Genomic DNA, 17284 nt, shown 5'->3' with positions numbered 1-17284 from the left:
AGCATTAAGGAATCATTTCCTCTGCTTTTTCCTTATATATTTATTTTTGGAGTGGGAAAAAGGGGCTGGGGGAGGAGGTGGAGGCGGGGGTGGGGGGGGAAGGAATGAGGAGGTGAAATAATCCCAGGCAGAGTGTGTGAAGGAATCTTTATACCCCGTCCTTTTTCTTTGGGGCTTTTTTTTTTTTTTTTTTTTTTTTTCCCTTTTCCCCCCCTTCTGCGAGCGCTTTGAGAGGCGGGGGAGCAAGCGGCTCCGTACACTGCGGCCATTCATGGCTCAGCTGGGGGCGCGCGGGGCGCGTGGCTGGGTGGGAGCGCGCCACGCCGGAGAGGAGAATAATTTGTTCACAATATAGAGCAGGGTAAAATAGGCTGGTTGTCTGAGTGGGGATGTAGCATAATGTATAGAAGTGCGAGCCTCAATAAGTCTATTTATTAGCGGGGCCTTTTGCTGAGCGGGGCTGTGAATAAACTATACAGCTCCTACAAAAATGTAAATGTTAGTGATCCCTTAGAGACATAATTACAGGAAAAAATAAGGACAGCTTTTCAGCGTTTGGGAAGCCGGCCTCCTTCGTCCCCTTTCTAACTGCTGATACACATATTATGTTTCCCCCGTGGGGTGTCTGCATCCAGCACGGCGCGTCCCCCCTCTTGCAGCTCCTCCATCGTCCTCCCTGCCCGCTAATTAAAGGAAAGTTGTGTCTCCGCGTCCCACGGAACGTGTTCTCAGCCCGCTTTGGTGTGCAGAGCTCTCGAATTCCTCAAGCCTGTGTGCCACTGGCTCCTCTGGACCACAGTGAAAGGTTTCATTCATCCCTCCTCTGCTGCCTTCTAGAGTTACCACACCCTGGGCCTCTGCTCCGCAGCTCCTCTCTGTTTTCCTTTCATTAGCAGGATTCCCAGATTGAATGGCTGCGAAGGGCTGGGAAGAGATGCTACAACCCTATTAGCATAAGGGCTGTGCAAATACCTGCCCCGCGCGCGCTCCTGCTGTTTGCCGGGAGGTCTGCAGAGCAAGAGAACCAAAATCTTTGGGGTTTGGGCTTTTTTTTTTGTTTTTTATTTTTCTGTAAAAGCAATTCTAAGTGCTGCCCCGTGCCTCAGTTTCCCTGAGCACAGCTCGTTTCCACCCATCCCGGGGATGAGTTTGCAGCCTTTTCTGGAAGGTGGCAGGGGAGCCGCAGGCAGGACAGGCACTGCCCACCCTGGGGACCTCTCAGAAGATGCTTTGGGATCTGCCGGTGCCTATTTGGCTGCACCCAAGGCACGGCAGCGCTCCGGGGATGCCCATGAGGACTGCAGCATAGTATGCACGAGCGTCTTAAGTACCGTAGCTGAAGCCACATGGCCGTCCTTGCACTAGCCTTTGCCCTCCGCACCCGTCTGAGCGTTCGACGAGGAGGGGACGTTGACCCCAGTCTCAGCAGCCGGTCCATATCTTTTATTTGATTTAAGATGGACAGAAGAAACCCGCGGCAGACGTGGGATGGACGGGAGCGGGTCTCCCTAGGCAGAAGGCGGTTTCGGTTGATGTCAGCTTTTCTTTTGGGAGTCGAGCTATTCAGCAAGCCTTTACCAGAGCAAGATTAGAGGAGGAGAGCGAGAAAATTAGTTTCTAGGAAATCCGTGCTGGGACACGAAGGGTCACAGAAGGGTTACGATGAGGGAATTTGCTTTGGGAAGGAAGAGCAAGGCACTTTGGAGCAGCCGTGGCTTTCGCAGCCCCCTCTGCCACCCTCGAGATGAGATCAGCCCGCGGCCCTGGCGCAGCTCTCTTACTGAGCTGCCGCTTTTATGGATGAGCTGGTGAAGCAAATTAACTTTCGATGAGTTTTTTCAATGGGAAAGGGACAGGCTTTTCAACAGAAATTTATAGCAAAATGTTAGCTCCACATCGACCATCTGTCGCCCACTGCGATGTGGAACCTTATTTGGTTTTTTGGCCCTTTGCAATTACTCTTGGTAGTGGGGACTCATCTAGGGTGAATTTAAGTTTCCTGATCACTGATTTATATCTTCAGTTGCCATTCTTGGAGGCTTCACGAGTAGCTCAGAGTTCTGGGTGATTCATCACGTTTGATGGAAGCCTTCTGAGGCCAGACAGGCTCTTTGGAGGTGCCGTCCCTGAGTCTCACGGTGCTGCTGCCTTTGGATCACCCCCTGCATCTGATGCTGATGGTTGTCCTCTCTCCATGGAAGGACGTAAATGTAAGGGCTTGTGGTGGGGACCCCAGGTGATGAGCACCCAAGTAGAAAAGGGAGTTGGAGAGGTGCCATCTCTTTGCTAGTGGTGGTGACCCTTTCTGGTGCCCAGGACACCGTAGATGTTCCCCATGGCTTGTCTTGTTTCCTGCAAACCCAGATGTGGTGGGAATGGTGTTGGCTTCTTCTGTCCCATAGGCAGCGTGACCCCACAAATACACTTTTAATGACAACAGTAACTGCTGTGGGCTGGGGGTTTGCAATCTGCCTTGCAAACCCCATTGAAATCAAAAGCGTTCATGGCTGCTCAACCTTCCCTTACCATGAAGCAGACCACGTGCTTCACTGCTACCTGGCTGGATTGCCCAGTCTGGAGCCACCGTTCAAAAATGTCTCATGAGTCCTTGCAGCCGGGTCTGCAGCGTGGTTTTGCATTGACACTCCTGATGGGTTGGTGAAGGGACAATCTCCCATACCTGGTCTCTGATTTCTAGCCGGTAGTCGCTTGGATTGTGGTTTTGAGGAACCTGAAATAAAGAACAAGCAGATGGAAAGCTGAGCGATGCTGCCTGCAAAGTTCCTGGCCATGAATCAGCTTCTGGCTTCTCTCTGAGGTTGGGTCCTCAGCACCTTCCTTGGGATCATCTCATGGAAGTGCTTGGCCAGCCTGCGCACTCCAAAGCTGTGCAGGTCGGAGTTGTGGATTCAGATCAGGATCAGACATCCTTGATGCATCCTATGGTCAGACCAAAGTCTATTTTCACCCCGTCACTCGTGCAAACACAGGGTACATCCTGATGGAGCGGAGAAGCTACAACGCCGGATCCTGACCCGCCTCATTGCAGCAGGTCACGGCAGTGGTCCTGCAAATTGCCTGGCCTGCAACAGCAAGACGCTGAGTGTCTTTGGCTAAAAGGGGGTAAAGCAGGGGAAAAATCTTCTGTATGAACTAACACTGCGGTATATTAATAATATATAATTAATGTACACTTACAATCTCATCCCATTAAAAATAAGCTTGCGGCCAGCTGTACTTGGTTGAAAACATCATTTTCTTGTGTATAAGATAAGAACAACTTTGAGCCCACCTGATTTCTAGGAAATTTGGACATGAGTCAGGTATCACAGAAGAAACCCAGTGTGAGGAGAAACGGGGCGCTTCGATCCTGATATCTGATGCATCAAATGCCGATGGGGTCATCACCACCTGGGGGGAAAAAACACTATTCCTGGGTCAGAAAGGCAATGCTGAGTCCTCCAAATGATGGGCTGGGTTTTATTTTAATGCAGTCATATATGTATTTTAAGCAACGTTTATTAGCAAAGTGCTTCATGCAGAAAGATGCACCTGGGTTTGATTTATGTTACATGAGAAATGTCTTGGCCGAGGCAAAAAGCACAGAACTGGGGCGGGGGGGGGGGGACAAAACGAAATTTTTCTTTTATTGTGCATAATGAGATGTTTGCTCTGTGGCAATTGTATAAGTGGTTTCATCTTAGTGTGTTCAAAACAAATCTATGAATACAGCATGTATTTTAAAATTCATTGTTTTGCCCTGTAAATGAGTCTTCTAAAAAAATCCGTGACCGGGAGCCAGAGCCAGCTTGCTGGTAGACCGGGCTCAGCCCGTAGTAGCTCCCTTGGCTTTGGGGAAGTTCCTCTGGATTTACCTCATTAGCTAAAATGAGCCTTTTTCCTCCTTCATCCCTCCTCCTGGATGTGCGTGTAACGTTTCGCGGTGATATTCGCCGAATGGGTGGCGAAGGGCGGCGCGCTGGTACCCTGCTTGCTGGAATACAGCACGCCGCGGCCGCAGGGGAGTGACCTGCTGTGCAGAGGATGGTTTGGGGTGTTTTCCCCCAAGGAAAGATCTGCAAAAAACAGAAGGCAAAAGTCGGGCCGGTGTGGAAGCCTTGGCAGCGCTGGGAGGGTGATGGGGGGAGCCGGGATGCTGGGAACAAACGGGCAGCACCGGGCAGCGCATTCCCATCAGCCTGGACCAATTCACCCGTGGGGAGCCGCGTTCAGGCTCAGTGGGGCAGGCTGGAGGCAAGCCGGGCAAAAGCAGCGGGTTTTAGCCCTTTAACTCTGTTTTTCATCAAAATAGGCCTTTGCTGAAATTGCACAGGCCTTTGGAGAGCTTTCAATCCAAGCTGGTGTGTATTATTATATACCGTGTTTCCATAGGGTAGTGGACGTCATGAGAGCAGAACCATGGATGGGAGGTTGTCCATGCCACGCGAAACAGCGGCGCAGGGCACAGCCGTAACCCAGTGGTGCCAAGAAATGTTTGTTCACTTCTGGGGCTGAAAAATAGCAAAAGGAGGAGATGTTAAATACGGGTAATTCAAACCCACGCAAGCTTTATTGCAAAAAACGTCAAAAGTTGGTGTAGCCCCGCCATTGCTGTCCGCAAAAGCCAAACTGACTTCTCAAAGGCAGTTTGCAGTCGTTGCTGTAAATAAGCATGTGCTCGTCCAGGGGCTGCTGCGTTCGGAGCTGCTTGGACGGCGTCCAGTCCAGGGGTTTTTATTGCAATTCCACTTGATTGCCGAGATTAGACGACGACTCGTTCTCTACGCTTTACGGAGCTCCAGGAATAATCGTCGCAACGTGAAAAATGTCAATGGGTCCCGGGCTATGGAAAGCCATATTGACCTCAGAGCGGGGTTTCAAATATTACAGAGGACAGCAAAGCAGATAATCCTCTCGGCCTTTTATCCTTGGGATAATGGGAAATTGGGAGAATGCTGCTTTTTTTTTTTTTTTTTTTTTTGACATGAGCAGACCTGGTCGCAGACTGGAGTGGGGGGGGGGAAGAGGACAAATTCTCCTTGCAGCGGCGGTGCTGCAGGCACCAGCACTTTGCCAGGGCAGGGCCTGATCCTGCCCCACTGCAAATCAGCCCCAGATGCCTCCAAGGCAGCGCGAGGTGGCTCTGGATTTACTCCGGTGTAACTGGGAGCGGGGCTGCTGGTGGAGAGGATGCGTGCCTTTGATATTGTAACCTAAAACTGGCAGCTTTCCCTGCTCTGGCAGGAGTTTAGAAACATTGCCATATGAGCTGGTTTTCCAGAGAGGCCTGAAAATGCAATCCATTATCTGATATTTTGTAGCAGCTTTTTTAATTAAGGCTTTGGCTAAAGGGCTGATTAAAGAGGTGTGTGGTTTTTTTGTCCTTAGGGACTTGGCACATCCCGGCGTCTGTCACCCTTCTGCAACTACAAGACTCGCTTTTCCTCCCGTGTTATATTCGGAGCGAAGCTTTTCCCCCCCCACTCCCCTTCTATCCCTTTCCCCCCCCCACCAGAGGTGCAGATAAATCATTATAGTCTCCGCTCAGCTTGTCTCCTTCTCCCGTAGCCCAACTTCTGTGTGCTACTGGCTGGTGCGGCGCGGAGGGGGCGTGAGCAGCGCAGCTCCGTGCCTGTGGTCAGTAATGAAGACTTCTCTTTTTATACACAGATTACGGAGGAACTGCACAGGGCCAGACGGCAGCTCTTAATTTCCCGACTTTTTAATTTTTCAGCCCTCGCCGAGGAGAATGCAGCCTTCCCCTCCGGCCGACTTATAATGAGGTGAGTAAACACCCTTTTGTCATTTAAGGCTTGCTCCCTGATGTCATGTAAATATTATTTTTGTTTGGTCGAAGGACGGGTCGGGGGGGGGGGGGAAAGGAGAATGTGCTGTTTGCCACATGTCAGTGTTGGGGGTTTCATACCTCCGCTCCAGTGATTTCCTAGGGTTTGTTCCCCTCGGTAATCCGCCTTGCTGAAGGCTCCCGAGTTTTTGCTCTGCAAAGTTCCCTTTAACACAACTTTCCTCCCCCCCCCTTCCCCGTTCTTGCTCATTCAATGACTCAGTGAGGTTTGTCAGAGTTAAAAAATGATGCTCCTTTGCTGCAAAGTATTTGGGCTATTTGTGTCATCCCAGAACTTTAAAAGAAAAATCATTGCCATCCCCTTTCCCTCCCCCGAGGCTAAAGCTGTCCCCGGTTTGCAGCTGGCGATGCCAGGAGCCCCCCTCCTTGGGCTGGGGGCTGCTCCCGGTACCCCCTCCTGGAAACCCGGGCTCCGCTTTCCTCCTGTCATCGGCTGCAGTGATCCCACCTCTCCCGGGAAAGTGTCGCCTCTGCCCCGGCGGGGGGACCCCCCAGGAGATAAAGAGTTAATCCAGCTCCCCCCACCCCACCCCGACTTCAGCTGCAAAAAATATGAAGTGAGGATAGATCTGCTCATCTGCTGAGCAGAGAAGTTGCCTTTGATGTCGGTCCTTCCTTTCCTCCTTCTCCTTTTTTTCTCTTCCCCCCCCCGCCTTTAACCCTTCTGCCGGTGCGCTGCCTCCGGGTGGATTTACGGAGCGCCCCCCCCACCAACCTGGGAGCACCGTGTGCGTGGCAGAGGGCGGGGGACACGCAGGGACACCGTGGGGTGCTGGCATCTCCCCACCCGTTTGCTCCCCGCCACCCCGCTCCCGGGATGCGCATCCCCCCGGGAGCGCTCCCGCCGGCCCCGGGGAGGGGGGGACACGGACGACCTCGGCGGGGACCGGCGACCAAAGGAGCGGGGTCGCGAACGAGCTGTCACCTGGGGTGGCCCGAGCCCGCTGCACTGTCCCCGCCCGGCGGTGCGGAGGGCTCAGCCCCGTCGTGTTGCCTTTTTTTTTTTTTTTTTTTTTTTTGGAGGGGAGGGTCGGCGGGGGGGAATTAACCCCTTTTCGCCGCCGCCGCAGAAAAGCGCTGCTGCCGCTTTAAGGCAGAAGTCCCTTTAAGTGACTTTCCATTTGCTGCTTTGGAGAGCTGAGAATTCGGTTTCCCAGATTTCCTTTGAATTGTGTGCAGTAGTTAGAGGGAGTTTAAAAAAATAAAAAAAAAAATAAAATAAAATTAAAAAAACTACAAAAAAACCTACTGTACATTCGGGAAACCTTCGGCAGCAACAAGACAAGGGAAAAGGGGAGGAAAACTGAGATTTAGGGATAAAAGTTAGATTTAAGGAAAAAACCTGAGATTTAGGGGGGGAAAGTCATCTGCTACCGTTTCCCTTTGCCTTCCTGCTGCCGTTTCAGTCTGCCTGCCTGGGGAGCGGAGGAACGGGGCAGTGGCGATGGGGAAAGCCTCCCCGTGTCGGGGGGGCCCGGGAGGATGCTGGCCCCGGGAGGATGCTGTGCCCCCGGGGCAGCGGCGTGTCCGCACCCACCGGCGCCAGGGCACCGATGGGGTTAAAAACTCTCGCCAGCTGGGGAGCATCATAAATTGCAGCCGTGCCCCACCAAATTAATTTGCACTTTCTTTTCCTAATGTTTGCTCTGGGGAGAACCAAAAAAAAAAAAAAAAAAAGGAAAAAGAGGGGGGGAAAAAGCCCCTAAATAAATAAGCAGCCTGGAAGGGGGCTGGGGGAAGGCTCTGTTTCCTCAATTAGCTGGGACTTGCCTTCTCTTGACGAACGAACGGAAGGCAGCGCGTTTTAGCCTCTGGATTTGTGGAGCTTTCTCAAAGTGCCAAGTCTGGTTATACGGGGACTTTGGAGGGTTAGGTGGAGGAATCTGAGTCGCGCTCTGCTCCGTTAACTCCTTCGGGGCTGAGTGGCTTTGGGAACCTGGGCCTGGCAGTGCAAAACGACCTGGCAACTCCATAAGGAGGGATGGTTTTGGCACCCGAGCGCTTGGGAGAGGTGGTTCCCCCAGCTGGGACCTTACCGGGCTGGGGTTTCGGCTGTGCAAGGTGCGCTGACACAGAGGTGCCGTGGGGACAGACGGATCTTGGGATGAGTTGAATGTATTTGTCATAGTTGTTCGTGGGCAACTTGCAGGACAGGGGTCAAAGAGTGGCTTGTGGGGTTGTGCAGAAGGCCGAGATGTATCGTCAGTCCTCGTGCCTGGAGGGAGAGGATGAGGATGCGGTTAACTTCCGTCAAGGTGCCGGCGTCACAGCGCATCACACCCATGCTCTACCATCCCGTACCCTTGCAGCGTCGCTCTCGCGGTCAGCAAACCTTGTATAAGCAGTAATGGCAGGAATTGCACCATACACACACAGTTATAGTTTGGGATAAAGGCAAGAACTGGCTGCACACCAGCGCCAGCCAACAGCTTTGGAGGGAGACATCCTAACCAGGCTGGTGCAGGGAAAATGCTCTCCGGCAGAAGAGAGTCACCGGTGTTGTAAGTCCGCCAGGGTACGTGGGGAAATGGCTTCACCTGTGTGGGGAAAAATATCTCCTGGGCATTTAAAATTCACGTCCCAGTCCTTGGAAAGGAGGCCTTGGCCATGCATGGACATGGGATGTCTTGATGTGGGTCGTCTTGATGTGTCCCCGATGTCCCCGGGACGTTGTCCCCCATCACACCCCATAAAGCCACTGAGCCTGCTTTATGGGCGACTGCAGGCAGCACAGGAGGGGCTCTCACCTGCCTGCGCCTGGCAGGGAAGCCCGCCCGCCTCACAGTCACACTAAGGCTCCTTTACCCCTCGCTGGAAGCATAAAGGGGCCTTAAAAAGGAAGCAAAAGGAACTTAAATTTAATTTACACTCACTTAGAGACCTCTTTACGTGGCCAGAGGAGCATAAAGGGGCCTTAATGTAGCTGGGAATCAACCCCTGAAGGTATCTGCGCCTGACTGCTGGGCATTCATTTTGCAGAAGCTCACCTCAGGCTGCAATCCAGCTTTTAATTCCTCAACCCAGATCCGCCGATGTATGGGGAGCAACAGCATCGGCCCTGGTGGGGTTAGGTCTCATTTACACCCACGTAAGCGAAATTAAATTTGGGTTGCCAAGGAATAACTTGCAGGGAGCATGGCCTTGGCTCGCCAACACATTTGTGCCAGCCTCCGTCTCTCCATCGTCCGCTTGGATCAAGTGAAAGGATTTCCCAGTTTAAATTCCCGCTCCAGCATGGGAAGGGATGCTCCGCTCCCTTCTGCCGAAGGGCTGGGGAGAGGAGGCTGGATGACTCATGGAGGGGACGGCCGATGGTGTTCCTCATCGCTTAACACCTACTCGTGTGGATGTGGCTTCCCGGGAAGCCTGAGCCTGCCCTCGCCTTTCTGTTAGCGCGAACAAAGCCAAGACTCTGTGCGCTGTACGGAGGAAACCGCATCGCAGCCGTGAGCCCCGGGAGACACCGCCAAGTTGTTTGGAGTTTGCCTGGTCCCCTACGAATCCCAGCTGCTGCCTGGCCGGAGCCCCTACGGCAATCATTGCTGAGGTGCTGCTTGTTTTAAAGCCACACTGCAGCCCAGCGAAGGGTAATGGTCCACAAGCCGTTTAGCAGCATCCCCCGTGACACCAGGAATCCCTGTGCCACCCCTGCCACGGTCTCTCCGCATCCCGGAGGAGCTGGAAGAAGCAGTGTCCAACCCCAGGTTTGGTGAACCTGGGCCAGGATTTGGGGAAAGCCGGCTCGTGCGGCGTGGCAGGATGGCTGGGAGGGAAGATCTGGGTCTCTCACACCCTGGGCAGCCGGGGCACCCCCACCTGCCTGCATGCGTGGCATAAGTTTTCCAGGGTAATACCCATCAGGCACGTGAAAGCGGGGATCTCCCTTTGGAGCATCGCCTGAGGGTACTGGGATCCAGTGTCTCTGCTTATTTATAGCCCTCAAAGACCTTGGAGCAAAGAGCCTGTGGATGAAGCCACTGGTGGAAGAGGCTGGAACCAAGAACTTGATGTATCTCAGGAAAGGACAGGGCGTTTATGTCTGAGAAAACCATCCAGATTTGTCACAACTCCAGTTCAGAAGGGAATATTCAACCTGGAGCTTTAGGGCTGTAGTTAATGATGACCAGAGCCAGCATCCCTATGGGCAGGGTCCCTCTTGGGGCTGTTCCCCCATCCTTCACTATGGGATGCTCTCAGAGACAGGGGGACAGACAAAATGGCCTGAGGTCTGACCTCTTCTCACTATTCCCATGCTCGCAAGGTCGCTGGCATCCCTCTCCACCAGGCAGCAGGATGCAGGAGTGTGCATTCTGCTCTACGACAACGCACATCCCTCTTTCCTCCGGGGTCCTGCAAACGTAGGAACGAAATCCAGCAGGGAAGGGCTAGTGATCATGCTGTCCCCTGTGTTTTCTTTTGGTTTTTAATCTGTTTTTTTAATCTTTGGGTTTAAACACATTTAATGGTCACCTGTTCCTGACTTGGCAGGGCCGGCTGGCAGGGAGCGGGGTCGGGAGCGCGGCACAGGAGTGCCGGGCGCTGGCAGGGCGGCAGCCAGGTATTTGCACTGCGTTTTGGCCTCCATGCAAGCCTGGCTTCCCCCGTGCCAACCCTTGTTGCCTGCCCACCTGCCTTCCAGGCAGCGCTCTGAAATCCACCTGGCACCCTCTCCTTCCCCTCTCGTGGCTTTGCGTGCCGGTGAGGTCTTTTCCATCCCTGCATTATCCACCAGCTCGGCCCCAGTGTTCCAGGCTGCTGGAGCCCATGGGAAGGAGCGTGTCCTTTGGTCGTGTCCCCGGGTGCAGCGCATGGCGAACTGCGGGACCCAAACCAGCTCATCCTCCGCATACATCGATAGAGATCTCCTCCAGAAGGCATGTGAAAAATGCAGCCGCAGGCGACCATCAGCATCCCCTTAAAAAAAAAAAAAAAAAAAAAAAAAGGAGCCTGATCTATTTTTGGTTTGGATCTGCTGCTTTTTAATTAAGGGAAACCGCCTGCCCCCTCCCCGTGGCCGCGCGGAGCTGCCCGGACAAACGGGGTGGCAGGAATTATTTAACGCCCCTTCCTGTCAAGCTGTCATGTTTAATTAGCACCTTCCTGCCCCAGCCCAGGTTAAAACCAGGCTGCAATAACACTGGGTGCTGGCCCGGGGCTTCCCGCTCGGCAACACCTCCAAAATACCTCGCTGGGAGGCAAGTGTAAAGGGACCCCTCTGTTTCCCCCTGCGTCGCACCGTGCGTTAGTGTTTCTTCTTAGCTGGACCGTGCCATGGCAGTCTGGACTCCCCGGAGGAAGGACTGGCTGCAGGCTCGGAGATGGAGACACTCGGTAGCCCTGCAAGGGGGAAAGGCCGCTCTCCGGTCCCATACAGCCGGGGCGGGATGATAAGCTAAAGCAGCTTCGTGGCTCTGCCTGCCACGTCTGAAACCCTGCAGCCGAGAGAACTGCTCCTATCGACGTCTCCTGCCAGCCCAGAGGTGTTTGGGCAGTGCTGATGGGGTCGTTTGGCACCAGCTGGCTGGTATTGCCTCTCCTCGGCTCTCCCTGGATCAGGAATCACCTACCCCCAGCACACGCAGAAAGTTGGCCGAAAGCACGGACCCTGAAAAGCCTGGACTCTTTGGAGGGAGAGGAGGAGGAGAAGGGATGCACATGGAGAGGATGCAGAGGGGGTTCAGAGCATCCTCCCACCTGAGGCCCACGGCAACCGCTGCCGGGGGTCGCCACTGGCCCTGCCTTCAACCAAGTCCCCTGCTCGCCTCACCCAGCCCGGGGGAATGGCCTGCACACGCCAGCGCCGGGCTGCAGAGGATGGGAAGGAACTCTCTGCTCTCCTGGTACTTATCAGTGGCCAGGAAACAAATTTTTCTAATTGACAGCAAACCGCAGCATTTTACAGAGCGGAGAGAAGGCCAGTGGTCTATCAGGCGTTCTGTGAAACCGGAGCGGGACAAGATCCAGCCCCGATGGATAGAGCGGAGCTGACCTGCCTTGGCCGGCTCCGGTCCAATAACTCACTCCTGTTTGCATTTAATTACAAACGTTAAAAAGCCCTTTCTTTTCACAACAACAAAGCCTTGAACCACACTTCAAAGTTGGGTTTCTGGGACAGTTGCATACCTTTTAAAAATAGCCCTCTGAGCGGTGCCAAGTGCTAAATGGATTGCAGAGGGCAGGTCCCCCACGTGGGGCTTCAAACAGCCCAGCCAGCCCCGCTGCCTGCTCGCCTGCTCCCGCGCCTGCTGCCGCTCCCCCGGGACCCTCCCGAAGGGCGTCCGCGTGTGGCATGGATCTGCAGCTCTCTATTTCCTCTCTTGGGCTTTTTTTTTATGGGCATTGCAAACCGGGAGATGGCAAGGCTGCAGCTGCCAGGCAATGCCCCTGGAGGGTGTTTGGGAAACACGGTGGAAGTTCCCACCTGAGCTGACGCCCCCCCATGGCCTTACATGCCATTTGGGAGGCAGCGGTTTGTCATCTGGGAAGTCATAACTGGAATATCCATGGCAAGGAAAAGGCTGGAGGGGAAAGTGAAGCAGCACTGGTTCAGGTCTGTCCTCCCACTCTGTTTCAGTGTCTGCTGGTACCCTTCTGGCTTCTCAGGAGTCTCCTGACCCTTCAGCCCAGCCTTGATCCTGCTTGTGGTCAAGTGTCCTCAGAGCTGGTGGCGGGGCCAGCTGTGCTTTAGAGTCTTTTTACTCTAAAACAAGGAATTCTGCTCCCCTGGACTTTTTTCTAAGCGTCGACTGAGTTTATTTTCTCCCATGCCCATTGGCGACACAGAAACCGTAATACAGAGTGGGCAAGAGGAGGTCTGGAGCTGAGGGCCCAGTTCTCATGGTCATTAACTGAGAGAAGCACAAATCCACCCAGCAGCATTGACGTGCCCTGGCTTGGAGCATCCTTATCCCTTCCTCACCCTCCCTCGGCAGTGCCGCTGCCATGCTCGGTGTCATGGTTTCAGTTGGGATGGAGTTAACTTTCTTGCTAGCAGCTGCTGTAGTGCTACGTGTTGGATTTGGGATGGGAAATAGTGTTGATAGCACACCGGCGGTTGTTGCTAGGTAGTCAAGGCCTTTTCTGCTCCTCACACCACCCCACCAGTGAGCAGGCTGGGAGGGCGCAAGAAGCTGGGAGGGGACACGGCCGGGCCAGCTGACCCCAACTGGCCAAAGGGATGTTCCACACCATGTGACATCATGCTCAGTATATAAAGCTGGGGAAGAAGAAGGAAGGGGAGGATGTTCAGAGCGATGGCGTTTGTCTTCCCAAGTAACTGTTGTGCGTGATGGAGCCCTGCTTTCCTGGGGATGGCTGAACCCCTGCCAGCCGACGGGGAGCAGGGAATGAATTCCTCGTTTTGCTTTGCTTGTGCATGCATGGCTTTTGCTCTACCTATTAAACCGTCTTTATCTCAACCCACAAGTTTTTTCTCACTTTTTTTCTTCTGATTCTCTCCCCCATCCCACCAAGGAGGGAGGGAGTGAGCGGCTGCACGGTCCTACTTGCTGGCTGGGGTTAAGCCATGACACTTGGGAAGGCAGGAGGCACTTATTTACCATGGGGTTTAGGCAACTGCTGTTTCCCTGGAGCCAGCCCAGAGAGGGCAGGTTGCCCAAAGTCAAGGTGGAAGTTTTAAAGAGGGGGTTTCTTAATGCGAGGAAGCAGAAACCGTGTCTCTGAGGAGCCAGGATGTGGGGCCAGGAGCTAAGGATTTGCTTCAGGTGAATTTGTTGCATTTTCGTGGGGTAGCATCTCTTTGCCCTGTCATGCCTGATGGGCGTGTGGGAACCTGGAAGCTGTTGATGAAGATGAGGGAGTTTGACTAGTGCCATGATATAAGTCATCAGATCTCTCCCCTCTTCGGCTTTCCCAGCAGCAAAGCCATGCCTGCAGCATCCGCCAGTACTTCGGGATCAGTGTGACCAGTGTCCCCAAGACCCACAGGGCCACACCAGCACCATTCAGATGCTCCCATCCCAGGTTGTGTCCCGCAGCATCGCCGTTCCCATCACCGTAGAGGGTGCTGCTCCTTTCTTCCATGGAGAAATTCCTCCATAAAGCCCTGCAAACCCAGCAGAAGCAAATTGCTACCTACTAGAGATGAAACCGGGCTCCCAGGGCAAAGGAGACTGCGTTTAACTCCGGGAAAAGCTCTTCATGTCGGAAGTGTGCTTTTCTTGGACTGCTCTGCTGTATTTATGCAGGCTGGTATGTGGGGAGTAATTAGAACCTCATCCTGAGTACTCGACGAGCGTGTTTTCCATTCTGGATGTTGACAGGTCAGGCTATCCGGCCGTCCCTCTCTGCCTAAAAATGTTGATGTTTTATCTTTGTTGAAACCAAAACAAGGGTCTGGGAAGTTCTGCTTTATTGACAGTCTGACGGTGGCACGCGTGGTGCTTCACACCTGTGGGCTCCCGGTGCCCGCACGCGACCCTGCCGAGGCAACGGGAATGGGAGAAGCCGGCGCAGGCGTCCATGCGGAGGGGCCGGGGCTGTCACAGCTGCCAGGGGGTGTGGAAAAAGGACATCGAATGGAGCGGAGCGAGCAGGGCTGGGAGATGTTTTCCTGGATGAGGCTGGCTGGGTCCAAGGACAAGCAGCTCCCAACCGGAGTGGGGATTCAGGCACCTCAGAGCAGCCATCGGAGAGTCCACGCTGCTCCGAGAATGGAAGCAGGGAGAGGTGGGTGCTTCAAACCTCCAGACCGTGGGTTTCACTAAAAACCTGGTGTCTAACCTGACAGGAGAGACGTGAGGATGCCGAGGATGCACTCGCTCTTATCTCTCTAAAAGAGCTTGTAGAATCTGCAGGGAATACCCAGGAGGCAGCTTGGGCTGGCAAAGCTCGCGAAGCTGTTGGAAGAGGTCTCAGGGAGTTCACGCAGCCCCGAGCGGCTGGACTAAAATGACCTCATTTCAGGTGATTTGTGAGATGAAGCTGAAAGGGGAGCCCGTCAGGAGCCATCCCCTCTGCCCTGGCCTGCCACGGTCCCAGTGTCCCAGCCCATGCTTCGTGTGTCCCTTTCCACCCCTCTGAAGCAGGAAAAGGCCCCGGAGGACACACTAGAAGGGCTGGGTTAGTTGCCCAGTGTGGAATGCCTGTTTTTCAGCAAATGGATTAATAAAGGGGAGTCGAAGGAGCACACTAGGGTGGGAGCACCCCCAAACCCTGCCTGTGCGTCTCGGCGACCTGGGGGACGGGATACTGGATGGAGGGAATGGACTGGAAGGATAGACTGGCCACAGGTGAGACCGGCAGCTGGAGCATCGCTCCCATCCCATGTTTCACAGCAGCCCTACGCCCGTTTTGGGCCATTGCTCACTGCTGGATCATCGTGTTGGGGAAGGAGGATTATTTTCCTTCTCCACGTTTGCCTTCCATGCAAACCAGCCCTACCGTGTAATGTTTCTCATTTCCTTTATACGTTAATGAAGGCTCGAAGTGAAAAGCTCCACACTTAGGCTGACTTAACCCCGAGCTAAGCCAGCAGCCGGAGGGACACAATGAGCCGGCTGTTTGGACCTCGCTGGCACCGGCTCCTTGTCTGCTCCCAACACAATGGTGTTTTCCTTGGCCGGCGTTCAGAGGCGCGGGAGGGAGATGGTGACAGGGAGGATTCCCACATCTCCCCGGTGAAACTGCCCAACACCGTGGCGTTGTGCTGCCGGGACGTGCCGCGGAGCCCATCCTTGGTGGTGCAGCCCCGCGGTGCTGGCTCTCTCCGGAGGGTGCAGGGATTAGGGTGAGACGGGCAGCGCGGCCGAGCGCGGCACAAGGTGCTACCAGTGGAGGAACCAACACCAGTTCTGTGTGTGCGGGGTTTCATCCATCCCATTGGCATCCTCTCGGAAATTAGAAAAAAAAAAAGAAGTTAAATTTAGTGGTGGAGCACCGCTCTTGAAATGGAAAATCGGGGCTTTTTTTGTCCGTCTTCTCAGCTAACACTAATCGCTGAATAGCTCTGGTGGCTCACACCTGCGTTTTGGGGTAATAAACCCTTTTTCCGTAATATTCTCCTCCCAGCTCTAGCAGTGCAGCAAGTGGTGTGCTTCCCAATAGCATTTCCACGATGACCAGTGGTTTGTTTCAAATAAAGTCCTTCTGAACATGTTTCGGTGCCCGGGGAAGCATTTGATTGCCGTTTACTGTGCCACAGCAGAGGGGACCGGCTGCCCCGGCCAGCATCAGGGCAGCAAATTGGGTGCCCATACGGTGCCTGGCAGATCTCGTACGGGTTGCTTTTCCATCAGCTTGATGGGGGCACAGGCATAAGGCCAGGCAGCCACCCAGCATGGCCTTGCAGAGCTCGTCACCGCGTTTTGCATCTGCTGTATTATTTATACTCGTTCAAGCCTGATTTCACCTGCGCACACCGCAGCTGGAGAACCTCCTCCCGAGGAGGTGAAGTTCTAGCTGTCAGTGCGAGGGTTGGGGTCAAGCACTGGCTTTTTGTTGCCTTGGAACCTGCTCAGGACGAGAGCAGGTCCCAACCTCGCGTTCCCCAGCTGCGCTGGCACCAGTGCTGGACGCCGGGGAGCGATGCCGGGTCCCTGCCTGCCGCCGCGCAGGGGACACTGCTTCTCACCCCGGGGCTTCTTCACCCTCTGAATGGAAGTCCAAAGCCCCTCCGGCTGTCGGCTGCTCTGAATTTTGCAAGAAATCAGCAGGTTTTTCTGCCGAGTTGACTTTGATATCGTTTTTGAGGACTTTGCAGCTCTGGCTGGTGGGGAAGTGTTGAAGGTTTGGCTGAGCCTGGCACGCTGGTCTGATAAGGCTCTCGAGCACTTTATAAATGCAGGGGGTCCCGTGGCAGGTGGGGTCTGAGGAATTGCGAGGAAGGCAATTGCAAACAAGGAGTTGTGAGCAAGGTGTGTGTTTCCCGGAGCATCCTGGAGGGATCGCTTCCTTGGGTTCGCTGCTTTTCACTCTTGGGGATCGTTTTTTTTTGCTTTGGAAGCAGCGTAAAGCGGTGCTGCGGGTGCGTGTGGGTGCTCTGCAGGTTGGCACAGCAGTAACCCGCAGCAAATCTCCGACGGCGAAGTCCCCGGGTCACACATGAGCCAGGGCGATGAGCCCAGGGCCTGTCACGGTGCTCCCCTGGGAGCGATGATGCCGAGAGCTTAGGGACGAGCTTTAAGTCCAGTTTTGGTGCAAAAAATGTAAGAATCTAGTTCAATATACCTGCCCGGAGGGAAGGTACCTGGTGGCAGAGCTTCTCCCATCGCACACGCTGCGGCATCCCTGGCTCCGCCGCCGAAGCTGCGGGTTGAGCAAGTCAAGCGGGGAAGGTTTTGAGAAGCAGGGATAATTAATTTGGGAAGAGATTACGAAAGCTGTGGTGAATTCTCTGTCACTTCAAGAGCCTGAAGCGGACTCTGGATGCTGGTGTAAAATATGTGCTTTCATTCAACC

General features: G+C 54.1%; 1 protein-coding gene across 3 annotated transcripts in view; it reads left to right on the top strand.

Moving 5' to 3' along the window:
- Positions 1–17284, top strand: part of ZNF469 (zinc finger protein 469) — a 162820-nt gene that overhangs the window by 105618 nt on the left and 39918 nt on the right. For all 3 annotated transcript variants that reach the window (XM_074582720.1, XM_074582721.1, XM_074582718.1), the window contains one exon: positions 5735–5783. The gene's annotated coding sequence lies outside the window, so the exon portion shown is untranslated. The remainder of the gene's footprint in view (positions 1–5734; positions 5784–17284) is intronic.

The sequence above is a fragment of the Larus michahellis genome, chromosome 4 (assembly GCF_964199755.1).
Source record: "Larus michahellis chromosome 4, bLarMic1.1, whole genome shotgun sequence".
Taxonomy (NCBI): domain Eukaryota; kingdom Metazoa; phylum Chordata; class Aves; order Charadriiformes; family Laridae; genus Larus; species Larus michahellis.
The sequence above is the reverse complement of the archived record's forward strand: the minus strand, read 5'-3'. Positions and strand labels throughout refer to the sequence as shown.